The sequence below is a fragment of the Lissotriton helveticus genome, chromosome 6, assembly GCF_964261635.1.
Source record: "Lissotriton helveticus chromosome 6, aLisHel1.1, whole genome shotgun sequence".
In the NCBI taxonomy this organism is placed as follows: domain Eukaryota; kingdom Metazoa; phylum Chordata; class Amphibia; order Caudata; family Salamandridae; genus Lissotriton; species Lissotriton helveticus.
The window spans coordinates 1118136395-1118149573 of NC_136067.1; the positions used below are offsets into that span (position 1 = coordinate 1118136395).

A 13179-nucleotide genomic window follows, 5' to 3' on the forward strand; every position below is an offset into this window, starting at 1 on the left:
CATGCTTTTTTCACACCCAGGGCACTATACTATTACAGAAGGGGTGGCCGACTCTTCAAAGGCCGCTTAAGTTTTAATGAATGACATCAGCCTGGCCAAAGAGCGGGCCCGTCTACGCCTATCCGCGACCGAACGAAGGTGGGCTGGGCCACCCCTCTGGGCAGAAAGATCTCCCCCTCTGTGCATTGGTAACCTGGAACTGGTGGCAATATGGGTAAGAAGAAAGTGACTGCAACGTGTGTGAATGAAAAGCGGGGGATGGGCTAAATAACAAACTACTTGGCCGCTGTCATGTAAGCAATCAATTCGAGCATTGAGTCTGTGGAAAAGAGGTTGGGTTTGGTTAGGAGATCCATGACACTCCACACTAGTGGTGATAAGAGCCCCAATATTCCAGGATGTGAATCGGGTGAAGGCATTAGAACTGAGGTGGGGAAAGGTGAGACCGTCCAGAGGGAATGTACCTCAGATTGACTGACTTGTTTTGTCTTTGTGGGCGATCTGAATGTCACAACGGAATCGGTGGGGCACCAGCACCCTGCTGGTTCAAGCTCCATCTTAGACATTGCGGCCCTGCAGCCAAACAAGAGGAAAAAGCCACTAAACATAAAGGGCGCGAGGTGATGGGCAATATGAAGAACTGCACTAGAAGAGCCCAATTGCAGAAGGAAGGGGGGTATTATCCAGCCTGTAAGGATTATTAGCAAAGGTTTTTCTCCACTCTGACCGCAGTCTTGTAAAGCATTGATAATACTCTGAAAGAACTTCTGGTAACTGCACAGCAAAAATTACCTGTCCCACCAATGTTTAGCAGGTACGACCCCTGTCCTGCCAAGCCTATTTCACCAGCTTATTTTGCTTGTATGGAAGTGGTTAAGTGAAAGATTATTTGTACAACAATACAGGAGTGCTGGTTCATCATTCGCAGTTGTAGTGGATCCTAGGATAAGGATTAAAACATCTGTACCCACAATCCCGATCGTGGCAGAAAATTCCCTAAATAGGATCTTGCCTACTATGGAACTTCCCCTGGAGTGTACGCCATACATTGCAGAACTAAAGAACATTCCATCGCTGGGTTCTTCCTAAGAGGAAACAGATCAACAGCTAAAGAACAAGGTGATTCACTGGCTGGGCACCACCCTTGGATGTATTCCATCAAATGCCCTCTCATATGGAATAATAGGGGTGCGCACAACAGACCCGGAAGGCTGTCTGGTAGTCAAGTTCTGGGACACTCGTTTTGAGAGATATATAGTTAACAGCCTTGGGAGCTTGAACAGACCTGCCCAAAAGATATAGGTGGTCCCCTGGGATTTTTTTAGAAGCCTACACCTATAACTAATTTAATGAATAGGAAATTTACCATCCCAACACAGAATCGTTTTGCCGTCCTTGAAAAGGGTGATTTACTGGCCATTGGACTGGAGATTGACCACCTAAACCCCCTAGAAACAGGAACAGGAGCCCACATATCAGTATTGAGTGGGGGACGCTTGGTTGTTGGTTGTGGAGGGGCTTAGGGGCGAGTGAACTGCTCCCTGACCGCAGCATTGCTGGTCGCCCTACCTGGGTAAACGCTGCCGCTGCCTGACACCGCGCGGCCACAGGGACTACATTCCCCAGCTTGCTTTGCGGCGGAAGCCGCTGATGGAGCGAGATAGAAAACAAAATTTTGTTTAAACTCGCAAAGTCACATTTCCATAACATGAATAAAATTATTAATGATTTGTGATATGTCGTGCTAATACAACCTAGATTAAACTTTACACGTGGGGGGACTAACATGTGTGCTCATAAACGTGCATAAATGTTGCATCTTTTTGTTCGTGCAAAATAATAAAATAATTTATTGTTTTCGTTTTTGTCATTACTAACTGCTGCAAACTTAAATAAGCATGTGCTTGTTTTGCTTTTTCCTTGTCTGTGTAATGTCATTTCTACTATTCTAGGTGCATATGGGTCTCATAGAAAAACGGAGACTGGTAAATATAAACGCTGCTTTATTTGTTTGCAATGGCTAGGTAACATTTTGATTAATAGGGTGGGTTAATTAATTAGTAAACCATGGGGTGGATACAGAATATACTTTATTTCTTACATTAATACTTTTCTTGTGTTTGTTTTATACTAGAAATCATAAGTTGCCTGCTTTTGAGGCCTAGCTATTTGAGCCGCAAAATAAAAGCTGATCCATATTCTGCAGAAAGTCACGAGACGCCCATTCTGAATTAAAAAGTTTATTGAAGCTGCATTCACAAAGCAAAAACTGATGAGCTGACATCATTCTGTCGGACATGGCCAAGGTCGAAAGTGAACTTTTTGTCAGTCCTTAACTTGGCATCCGCGGAAGTTGCTCTGAAAAGCTATGGAAACTGCGAGGATGATCTGTTACAAAGTTGCAATAGCAGGAAGCCTCTGGCTTCACGTGGAAGAGACAATGGTCTTTGTAAGACATGATTTTGTGGAACTTTTTAAGAATCGGGTGACATGTCACTTGTCACTTTCAGCCAATGGGACGTCGAGTATTTCTGAAAACTTTCCTTTGCTAGTTTAGTTAGCGTAGAAAGGTATAAAAAGTCATGCCCTTAGGGTTGGGCTGGCTGCTGCTTTCTGACTTTCCGATGAGGGTGATGTGCTGCTGGACTTTGCGTGGAGCACGTAAGAATCCTCAAAGAACTTTACTTTAATTTCTGTCTATTTAGCTCAGTTAGGGAAATAGGTTTTAGAAATGCTAAACTTCATATAATTTCTTTAAATTGATTCAATTGCTTAAATTGTACTTTTCTTATTTCTTACCATTATGCTTGCTTTATTGCAAATAAATTTCATTTATAAAACTTACAACATATATACTATTATTTAGAAAATAAAATCTTACTTTTGACAAACAAGCTGGTCTTGGTTATTTAGAAGTATAGGTTACCTTTAGCTAGATCATGTCGCCTATGGTGGTCGTTTAAATGGTTGGGTTTTATTCTAATGACAATATTCTTTCTGCAAATGTATAAAATGTTTATAGTTTGTAAATAATGTGTATATAGATTTATTTGACCACCTGATTCAGTAGGCCCAAAAATATATCAGGTTCATAAATGGGTCCATGTATAGTTTAGAATTTTGTTTATAAGTTATGAAATTGGGTAGCGTAGTTTATGATATATTTTCTATAGCCCGCTGGATCAATTATCTGGTAGCAGAAATTGATGGTTGCTAAGGGGTAACCAAGGTAACATGTTGGTTGCTAAGGATTACGTCACGGTATGCAAATAGGATTAATGTTTTAACACTTGTTAAGTTCGTTTTTCGTGCCTATCTGTAAGCTATACCGGTATAGATTGTGTGGCGAGAAATTAGTCACGCAAGCCATCTGTTCGTTTGTAGTGATATCGCCGAGTATCACAAGAGGTATCGCCGTATACCATAGTGTTGTCGCCGAGCAACACAGTTTTAGGGCTAGGTCTGAATCTTGTATAGTGAGGATTTTCTAAGAAATCAAAGCAGCATGAGAATAGGGACAAAGCGCCTTCCATAAAACTCACTGTGATGAGAGTATTGGTTATATCCGAGCTTGAGTGAAGGGTAAAATTAGCGTCGGTGCATGATTATCTATAAACAGGTTAGAGTCCTGTAAGGGTACATGTTTCATATCTATAAACAGGTGAGAGCCCTGTACGGATAACGTCGTTATTTTGCTAACGGTGCATGATTTCTATAAACAGGTGAGAGTCCTGTACGGATTTCATGTGTGTTTGAATTTAGGGAATTTTCCGTGTAAAAGTGCGAGTTTGAATTGTATTTTATGTTCAAGTGGAACTCTTAGAACTTTCACTTCGCGGTGGGTTCAGAGCAAAGCGAGTTCATAATTATACGTGTTAGAAGGGTGGGGTAAGGTTACTCTACTAACAATTGAATATTATCCTTAGTGTGAATAGCGCCGTCTATTCCGAAGTGTGGATACTTGAATGTATGTAAACTATCCTAATTAGTGAAACGAACAGATGTTGTCTTTATAGTCATTGTTAAGAATTAATTTACACTGAAAAGTGTTCTTAAAATGACGCTGTGAAAAGATTTTGTGAAGGAGGGGTAAGCGTCAGGAGTGAGAAGCGAGAAACCGCAGCTGCTGTGTACGTCACAGAGCCGCGCTAGGATTGGGTGACCTACGTCACAAGCTGTATTCTGATTGGCTCCTGAGTCTATGACGGACTGTGAGCTGATTGGTCTTTCGGAAATTCTCCAAATTTATTGGTCGAGCTGAAAAGTGACGCAGCTCAACTGCCATTGGCTTGTTGGTGTGTTTCGCGCACGGATTGGTTGTTTTGCGGAACATCCCGAAAAATATTTTACGAACGAATTTGTGAATTAGATTTAACTCTTAAAAATGAGTTATCATTTTAAACATGTTGAGAAAAAGACAACATTATTTCAGAAATTTAAGAATTTATTTTCACCTGACAAGAAAATCGAAACGCGAGGTGGTAAACTACTTCATAAGTATAAAACACCTGCAGCGTACATGGAAGGTGAATACGGATATCATACTGTCTTATGGTTCGACAGTTGGAAACGCTATACTAAAAACGATGGTGTTTTGGCTTGGCCTGATGATGGTTCATTTAATGTAAGGGTTTTAAGAAACTTACGAGAGAAAATGAATGCTCTTGTTCCAAAACCGAGACCAACTCAATTTGAAGCTTTAGTTGAGTGGGAAGATGAGATGTATCAGTTACAAAGAGAAGCTAGTGGAATTAAAAGACCTTCTAAAAATCCATCATGGAAAAGAGAAACTCATGAAGATAGATTACGAATGTGGAGACAGGGAAACATGAGTGAAGGATTGTATTTAATTCATGAAATGGTAATGGGTTCTCCTACAGGAAAATCTATGGAAAGTGAATCTGAGGATGCAATTATGGAAGAAATATATACAACTGCTAGAAATAAACAGCCGAATCAGCCTTTGAGACCTCCTAGATCATGGTCTACTCCGGTGGTTTCTACTGAAACTTCACCGAGTGCACCTCCAATTAGTGAAGCTCCTAAACTTTATCCAAATAATTGTGAAATCACTGAAACTCCTAGAAGACCAGAATTTGAGAATGCTCGAAATGAGGGTAGACATTTTTCAATGACTCCAAGAGCAAGGGAACCTCCAAAAGATTATACAAGAGAGACAAGAAATGTTGAGGATGATGATTATAATGAATACTTAAGGTCTAAAGAAGAATTAATCAAAAGAATGACAAAAGGCATGGAAGCTGTTACAGTTCCAGTAACAATAGGTCCTGTTCAGCCTGTATTTGATCAAAGAAATACAAACAAAACTGGATTAACTATTCCTTTAAATACAGAAATTCAAAAGCCTGCTGAAAAATTTTATTCAGACTTGACAGAATTAAACACTTCTAGATCGAGAATGCCTGATTTAACTTTCAATGAGGATTTATCTCCAAAAACACCAATGGGTGCTATGTCAGATGTAGGAAGTCCTGAAGTCAGGGTAACCACACCAAAGCTTGATGTGGCCAAATTAAAAGCAAATATAGAAGAATTAATAATTGGAACAATTGGCCCAGATAGTTTAAATTACTATCGAGATGATGAACTATTATTCATTTGCAAAAGTATTCAATGGAAAACGAAAAATAAATATGATCAATTAGAGGATCTAGCTGCCGAACTTGAAATCGATGTGAGTAAACAAAAGAATTTTGCAAAACATTACAGATTAGATTTCTCAGAAAGCGACATTGAGAGTTTGAACTCAATGGGAAGAATAGTTCACATTAAAGATTTAATTGTCTATATCAAAAAGCTAGGAGAACTGAACAAATGGAGAGTGAAATGGACCAAAAGGAAGGAAGATGAAAGATTAGAAAAATTGTCAAAACAATTTCCAATGAGAGAAGTAGCAGGTGGAGGATATGTTCATGTCCCATGGTCGAGACAGGACATTCTGTTATTCACAAATGACTTTCCAAAATTAAGAGAGAAACCTGTTGAGTGGTACAGGCAAGTCGATAGATTTATCAAAGTGTCAAAAGTTCTGTGGATTGATTTGGATGGATTTTTTGACATTGTTGTTCCATCTGATCTTTGGACAGAATGTAAAATATCTATTAGTTGGCCAAAAACAGAACCTGAGCGAATTAAAGAAACAGGTGCCCCAAATCCACTCGTAATGGATTTTTATGAGAAAGTAATTGTTTGGATGAAAAACAAAATTCCACCCAAAGAAGTTGATTGGGTTAAAATAGAAAGAACAGAGCAGGAAACAAAAGAATCAGTTCATTCTTTTTATGAAAGACTACTGTTAATCTTTAAACAATACAGTGGTTATGAAAAATTAGATGAGAAAGACATGAGTCATTTTATCTATAGATTTGTTTATGGACTAAAGCCTGAAATTGGAGAAATGATCAGAACTAGTATTGTCGGATGGCAAGCACTATCTATAGATGATATTCTGAGAAAAGCAAAATATTGTAGCGATGAATTAGAAGTAAAACAGAAGAAGCTGAAGGAGAAAGCCATGTGGGCTCAGGTAAAGGTGGCTGAGCAACAGATTGCCAGCATGGGAAATAAGAACACTAATTTTGTTCAAACTGGAAATACGAACCAGATACAAGGAAAGTTTAAAGGTAATAATTTCCAAAAGAAATTTAGCCCAAAGATAGAAGAGCTGAAACAAAGATTACCTTGTTTTAATTGTGGCGAAATTGGACATTGGAGGGACGAGTGTCCTCATCCTCCTAGAAACTTAAAGAATCCCTTATTGAATCCACAGATGCAGAATGGTGTTAACGTGCAGCAACAGCCACAGATGCAACAGGGGTTAAATGAATTTAATATTCAGCGACAATTACAACAACAGCAACAACAACAGGTGAATAATCGTCAGGACCAGTTGCCACAACCACCTTTTCCGAATTGTGGGGGAGTTCAAAAATATAATCCAAACGTGGGATTTCAGGGATGTGAACAGGTAATAAAACCACAAAAACAGCAAAAGCAGCAAAGGGTTCAAATGCAAAATGCTTCACAACAATTTTTATTAACAGAAAGCCAAGACAGTGATTCTGATGATTATTGCTGACGGTACCCGAGAGAGGAGGAAGAGTGTGTTGTTGGAGCCACTCTTGAGGTTGACCAGTCTGGTCCTTATGTAAACGGGAAAGTTAATGATGTAGACATCACTTTTCTAGTGGACACTGGTGCTACCCGTTCTACTGTTAGATCAGTGGAAATTGAAAACCTACCTCTCTCTGGGGATACCATCCAAGTTGTCGGAGTAAGTAATCAGCAAATTAAAACAGACTTAACTGATCCAGTACCAGTTGAAATTGGAAATTACAGAGACAAACACAGATTTGTGGTTTGTAATAGTAGTCCAGTGAATCTATTAGGTAGGGACATCCTATGTAAAATGAATTGCAGAATATATTGTTCTCCTGAAGGAGTTGAATTACAAACAATGGAAGAAGATGGTTTGTACAGAATGACAATGATGATGATGGAAGCAGAAGAAACAAAATTGTTTCCTGCATTTGAAGAAAAAGATTTACCTGAAGAGCTAAAAGAAACAGTGAAATCTGAAATATGGGATTTTACTGGGAATGAGATGGGTCTGATGAAAAACGTAGATCCTGTTAAAATTGCATTGAAGCAGGGAATAGAATTTCCAAACACTCCACAGTATAAAATGAAAACAGAGACAATTGAAGGTATTACACCTGTAATTGAAAAATTAATCAAGCAAGGTGTATTGAAAGAAATGAAGAGTAGCTCTTGTAATTCACCAATTATGGGAGTTAAAAAGGCTAACGGAACATTTAGGATCGTACAAGATTTGAGAAAGGTTAATCAAATTGTTATTCCATGTTGTCCTGTGGTTCCAAATCCAGCAGTAATTCTATTTCAGATTCCATATGATGCTGAATGGTACACAGTCATTGACCTTTGCAATGCATTCTTTACTGTTCCTCTACACCCAGACAGTTATGAAATCTTTGCTTTCAGATTCCAAGGTAAGACCCTTGGATGGACAAGAATCCCTCAGGGCTATACAGAAAGTCCTTCAATCTTTAACGAACTGTTAAAAAGATCATTAGAAGATTTAGACTTACCAGGTAGGTCTACGTTGGTGCAGTATATTGATGATTTGTTAATAGCTGCAAAGACAAGAGAAAATTGTGTAACAGACACAATAATTCTGTTAAATCGCCTTGCAGAAGAAGGACATAAAGTGTCCCCAGCAAAACTACAGTTTTGCAAACAGGAAGTAAAATATCTTGGTCACAGAATTGCAAAGGGAAAAAGACAAGTAACAATAGAGAGAATAAAAATGATTCAAGCAATGTTACCGCCAAGAACACAAAGACAGGTCAGAATGTTCCTGGGAATGGTAGGTTACTGTCGACAATGGATAAGTGGATTTTCAGTAATTGCGAAACCACTACAAAGACTGACCAAATCAGATATAAAAGATCCAATTATTCTCAATGATGTTGAGATGGAATCTTTTGAAAACTTGAAAAAGAGCTTATGCCAAGCTCCTGCTTTGGGTATGCCAAATTATGAAAAAGATTTTGAACTGTATTGCAGTGAGAGAGAAGGATGTGCATTATCTGTGTTAATTCAGAGACATGGAAACCTAAAGAAACCTATTGCATATTTCTCTGCAGTTCTTGATCCAATTGCAAAAGCATTACCAGGTTGTTTAAAAGCAGTTGCAGCTACAAGTATTAGTCTTGAACAAAGTGAAGGAATCATTATGGGATTTCCTGTAAAAGTTTTTGTGCCTCATTCAGTTGAAATATTACTGACAAGAGGTAAGACTCAGCATTTAACAAGTAGCAGATTGACAAAGTATGAGAAAATCATACTGGGAGCAGATAATGTTTCAATTTCAAGATGTTTGAATCTGAATCCTTCTACATTACTGCCTGATTCTGAAATTGTTGATGACATCGAGACAGAACATGAATGTTTAGATGTCATGGAATTCTGCACTAAACCCAGAAAGGACATCAAAGACAGACCTTTACCTGAATCGGATTTTGTCTACTTTGTAGATGGCTCATGCTTAAGATCCGAAGGTGGTGTCTTGAAAGCTTCATACTCAGTTTGTACAGTCGAAGATGTTGAAGAGGCATCATGTCTTGAAGGAGTTCGTTCAGCACAAGTGGCTGAATTGATTGCTTTAATTCGTGCATGTGAAATATCAAAAGATATAAGAGTTACCATCATTACTGATAGTCAGTATGGATACGGAGTTGTGCATGATTATGGACAACTCTGGTCACAGAGAGGATACATGACATCAACAGGGTCACCAATTAAAAATGCAGTTTTCATTAGAAGATTAATTGAAGCAATACAATTGCCAAAAGAAATTGCCATAGTCAAGTGTGCAGCACACACTAGAGGGACTGATTATATTTCCAAAGGAAATGCCTTCGCAGATGAAACAGCAAAGTACTGCGCAAGAAAAAATTATTCTTACAATCGGAATAGAAGTACAGAAACTGATTCAAATTCATTAATGCTAACAACTATTGTAGAAACATGGAATGAGATTAGAGATTTACAAAACGAAGCAGATGATGAAGAAAAAGACCAGTGGTTAAGATCAGATTGTAGACAACGTGATGAAGATGGAGTGTGGGTTTACAAAGATGGGAGAGTAGTTTTACCAAATTGCATGATTTCTGACATGGCCAGATTATATCATGGTCCTGCACATTTAGGAAGAGATTCCATGGTCAGACTTTTTAGAGAAACATGGTTCAATACCAAATTCAGAACAATTGCAGAATCTTTTTGTCAAAGGTGTTTATCATGCCAACAAATGAATCCAAACAGAAAATCAGTGGTGGGGACAGGAATAATTGGTCGAGAGGGTGGTCCCTTTACCAGGTTACAAATAGATTTCATTGAAATGCCCTTACACAACTGTTTGAAATATGTACTTGTAATTGTATGCTTATTCTCAAGGTGGGTAGAGGCTTTTCCTACACGACATTGTGATTCAATTACAGTGGCAAAACTAATGCTCAGAGAAATCATCCCAAGGTACGGTTTTCCAGTTACTATTGAGAGTGATGGAGGAAGCCATTTTGATAACAAACTGTTGAAATTAATTTGCGAAGCTATGAGTATTGAGCAGAAAATACACTGTGCATACAGACCAGAGGCATCAGGTGTAGTTGAACAAATAAATGGAACTATCAAAAACAGAATTGGGAAAATGTGTTTAGAGACAGGAGTGAAGTGGACTGATGCTCTTCCACTTGTTTTGATGTCAATAAGAAGTACACCAGATAAAAAGACAGGTTTGAGTCCTCATGAAATTTTGATGGGAAGAGTTATGAGGCAAGCTTTTGTACCTGTAGGTAAACTGTTGAGCATAAATGACAGTGCAATTTTGGATTACTGTAAAGGGTTATCTGATATGGTAACTTCTGTATCTAATCAGGTGGGAACTGAAGCACAATCAAATGACAAAGTTTTGACACATGATCTGAGACCTGGAGACTGGGTCAGAACGAAAGTACATCGGAGGAGGAATTGTCTATCTCCTAGATGGCAGAAACCTAGGCAGGTAATCTTGATCACTACTAATGCTGTAAAGTGCAGAGGATTGAAGCGCTGGATTCATCCAAGTCATACTATTCCAATACCAACTCCTGAGAATTCTGATGTTGAAAGTGATACCACAGATGACTCTGATTCTGAAGCAGAAGACAGAACAGAAGGTGAAGTAATTCCAGATTCTGAAGATCGACAAGAAAGTCGACATCTGGAAACTGTGCCAGTGAATGGAAATCTGACAAGAAAAGACTTAGAAATAATTGAAATAGATTCTGAAGGTGAAGAGAATCTGTTAAAAGGAAAGATAACTGAGGATTCGGTTGTCTATATTGAAGACAAAGAAGCTGAACCAAAAGAAGTTTCAGACCAGGAGAGTATCGAAAGGCAGAGAACAAGCTCTGAAGTAAGGAACAAAAATCCGAAATCTGGGAAGCTAGAGGTAATTGAGGAAGAGGAAGAGAACGAATTACCGAGTACCAGTGATGGAAGACAAAGCGAAGTTCCTGAAGGAGTAAAATTGCCGTATAGAGAAGTTCCTGAGTCAATTGAAATTTCAGACTACGAAACTGAGGAAAGTGACGTGGAAGGTGGAAGTGAAAACAGAAAGAAAAGGACTTGGAAATCAGAATCAAATAATTCTGAACCAAAGAAAAAGTACGTGAGAAAAGCAGACTTCTGGCCTGGTGGAAGGTTGAGAGTGAGATTAATCAAAAAGCCAATAGAACAAGTTGAAGAAATAAGTAGTCAAAAGAGTCCTGGAACAGAAGTTGGAGTTGGGAGGAAAATAGAAGTGATATCAAGAAAAGGGAAGAGAATAATTAGACCAAACCAGAAATACAAGTCTCCTGAGTGGACTTACTTAGTAATTCCACCTGTTATAGACATATATGATAGTAGTGAAGAAGAAAACGAAATCCAAGAAATTAGTGACAATGATTGAAGTACAAAATTATTAAATTGGCATAAGGCTGAAGAAATCCTGTTAGTTGACACAAGGTCGAAGAAAATCTGTCTAGTAGAAGAAAACTTATGTATGACATAAGGTCGAAGAAATCTTGTTTAGGGTTATAAAAGAAAAATATATTTTAAAAGGGGGGTGTATATAAAATTTAAAATTTATTTTTATTTTTTAAAGGCTAAAACTAACCTAAAAATGCCTTACATTAAGGAGAGCACTTCAAAATGCTCTGTTTTTAAAAGATGCTGTAAGATGACTCTGGTATGTCTGCTCATTTTAGTTCTGCTCTGGTTGGTACTAGCTGTGATCATACCTTTAGAAATGAATAGAGAATTACACAAAGTTAATTTAACAAGCAAAACTCTGGTTAGCCAAACTAAACATAGTGCATCTGCAAAAGTAATTGATCATCAGCCTAACATTCATCAAGATAAATCAATAGGTGATTTTTCAAGCAATACTTTCACAAAGCTTTTGAGTGAATATGTAAAGGTAATGGATGCAAAGGATTGTTATGTGTGCGTTAAGTTACCGGCTTCTGTTTCTGAGGGAGTAACATATAATATGCTTCCTCTCACTTATGCTGTTACATGTAGTGTATTAACTAGTTTATTTTATCAAACTGGTCGTTTAGAATATTACTATTCAAATTATGATGAGATTTTTGCTAATGTCAAGATTGATAATGCTTTAAATAAGCATAAGAAAGCTAAACAATTGAGAGAATATTTCCTTGTTACTAATGAACTCACTTATGAGTATGCTTACAAGAATAATCTAACATGTAAATTAAGTGCTGAAGGGAAGAAATTTCTGAATATGGTTGAGGAGAGAAGAGCAATTTATAAGAGAAATGAATTAGTCAAGCAGACTAAGTCATCATTCTGGCAAAAAGAGGATGAGAAACTAAATGGCAAAATGCTTGAAAATATTGCAATTCACATAGACAAACCTGTTAGTGGAAAGCTTTGCATTAGAAGAGATAACACACTTTTTGATAATTATTTTGTAGGTGCAAGCAACTGTGAAGATACTTATCAGATTTTGGGAGGTTGGGGATTTAAAGGTGGAAAAGATCCTATCTTTCCTGGAATTTATTTTGTTTGTGGTGACAAAGCCTACTACAACCTTCCAGACCATTGGTATGGAACTTGTTATGTGGGAATTGTTTTTCCTAAAGTGTTTCATGTTGACAGAGATTCAGAAGGATTATTTAAAATCCATAATTATGTAAATAGAGCTAAAAGAGAAACTTTTACTGAAGTTCTGGGAGATATTTTTCAAGCTGTAATACCTTTTGTTGGTATAACCTTAAATGCAGGGAGAATCAGAAAATTGTCCACTATAGTTGATAGATTATCAACTGATACTGCTGATGGGTTTCAATTAGTGAATGTTGAAGTTATTGCAATTAGATCTATGGTAATTCAAGATCGTCTTGCTTTAGACATACTCCTAGCAAAAGAGGGAGGAGTCTGTGGCATTTTACATGTCCAACATTGCTGTACATATATACCGGATGAAAGTAAAAATATTGAAATGTATATTAAGAATATTACACAAATGCATTCTGAAATAATTCCTTTAGAAGAAGAAGATTTTACTGGGAAACTTTCAAATAGGTT

The 13179-nt window shown here is 37.7% G+C and overlaps 1 protein-coding gene across 1 annotated transcript in view; it reads left to right on the plus strand.

The window, feature by feature from the left end:
* The window catches only part of ESR1 (estrogen receptor 1), a 1629997-nt gene that overhangs the window by 60495 nt on the left and 1556323 nt on the right, over positions 1-13179 (plus strand). The window lies entirely within an intron of this gene.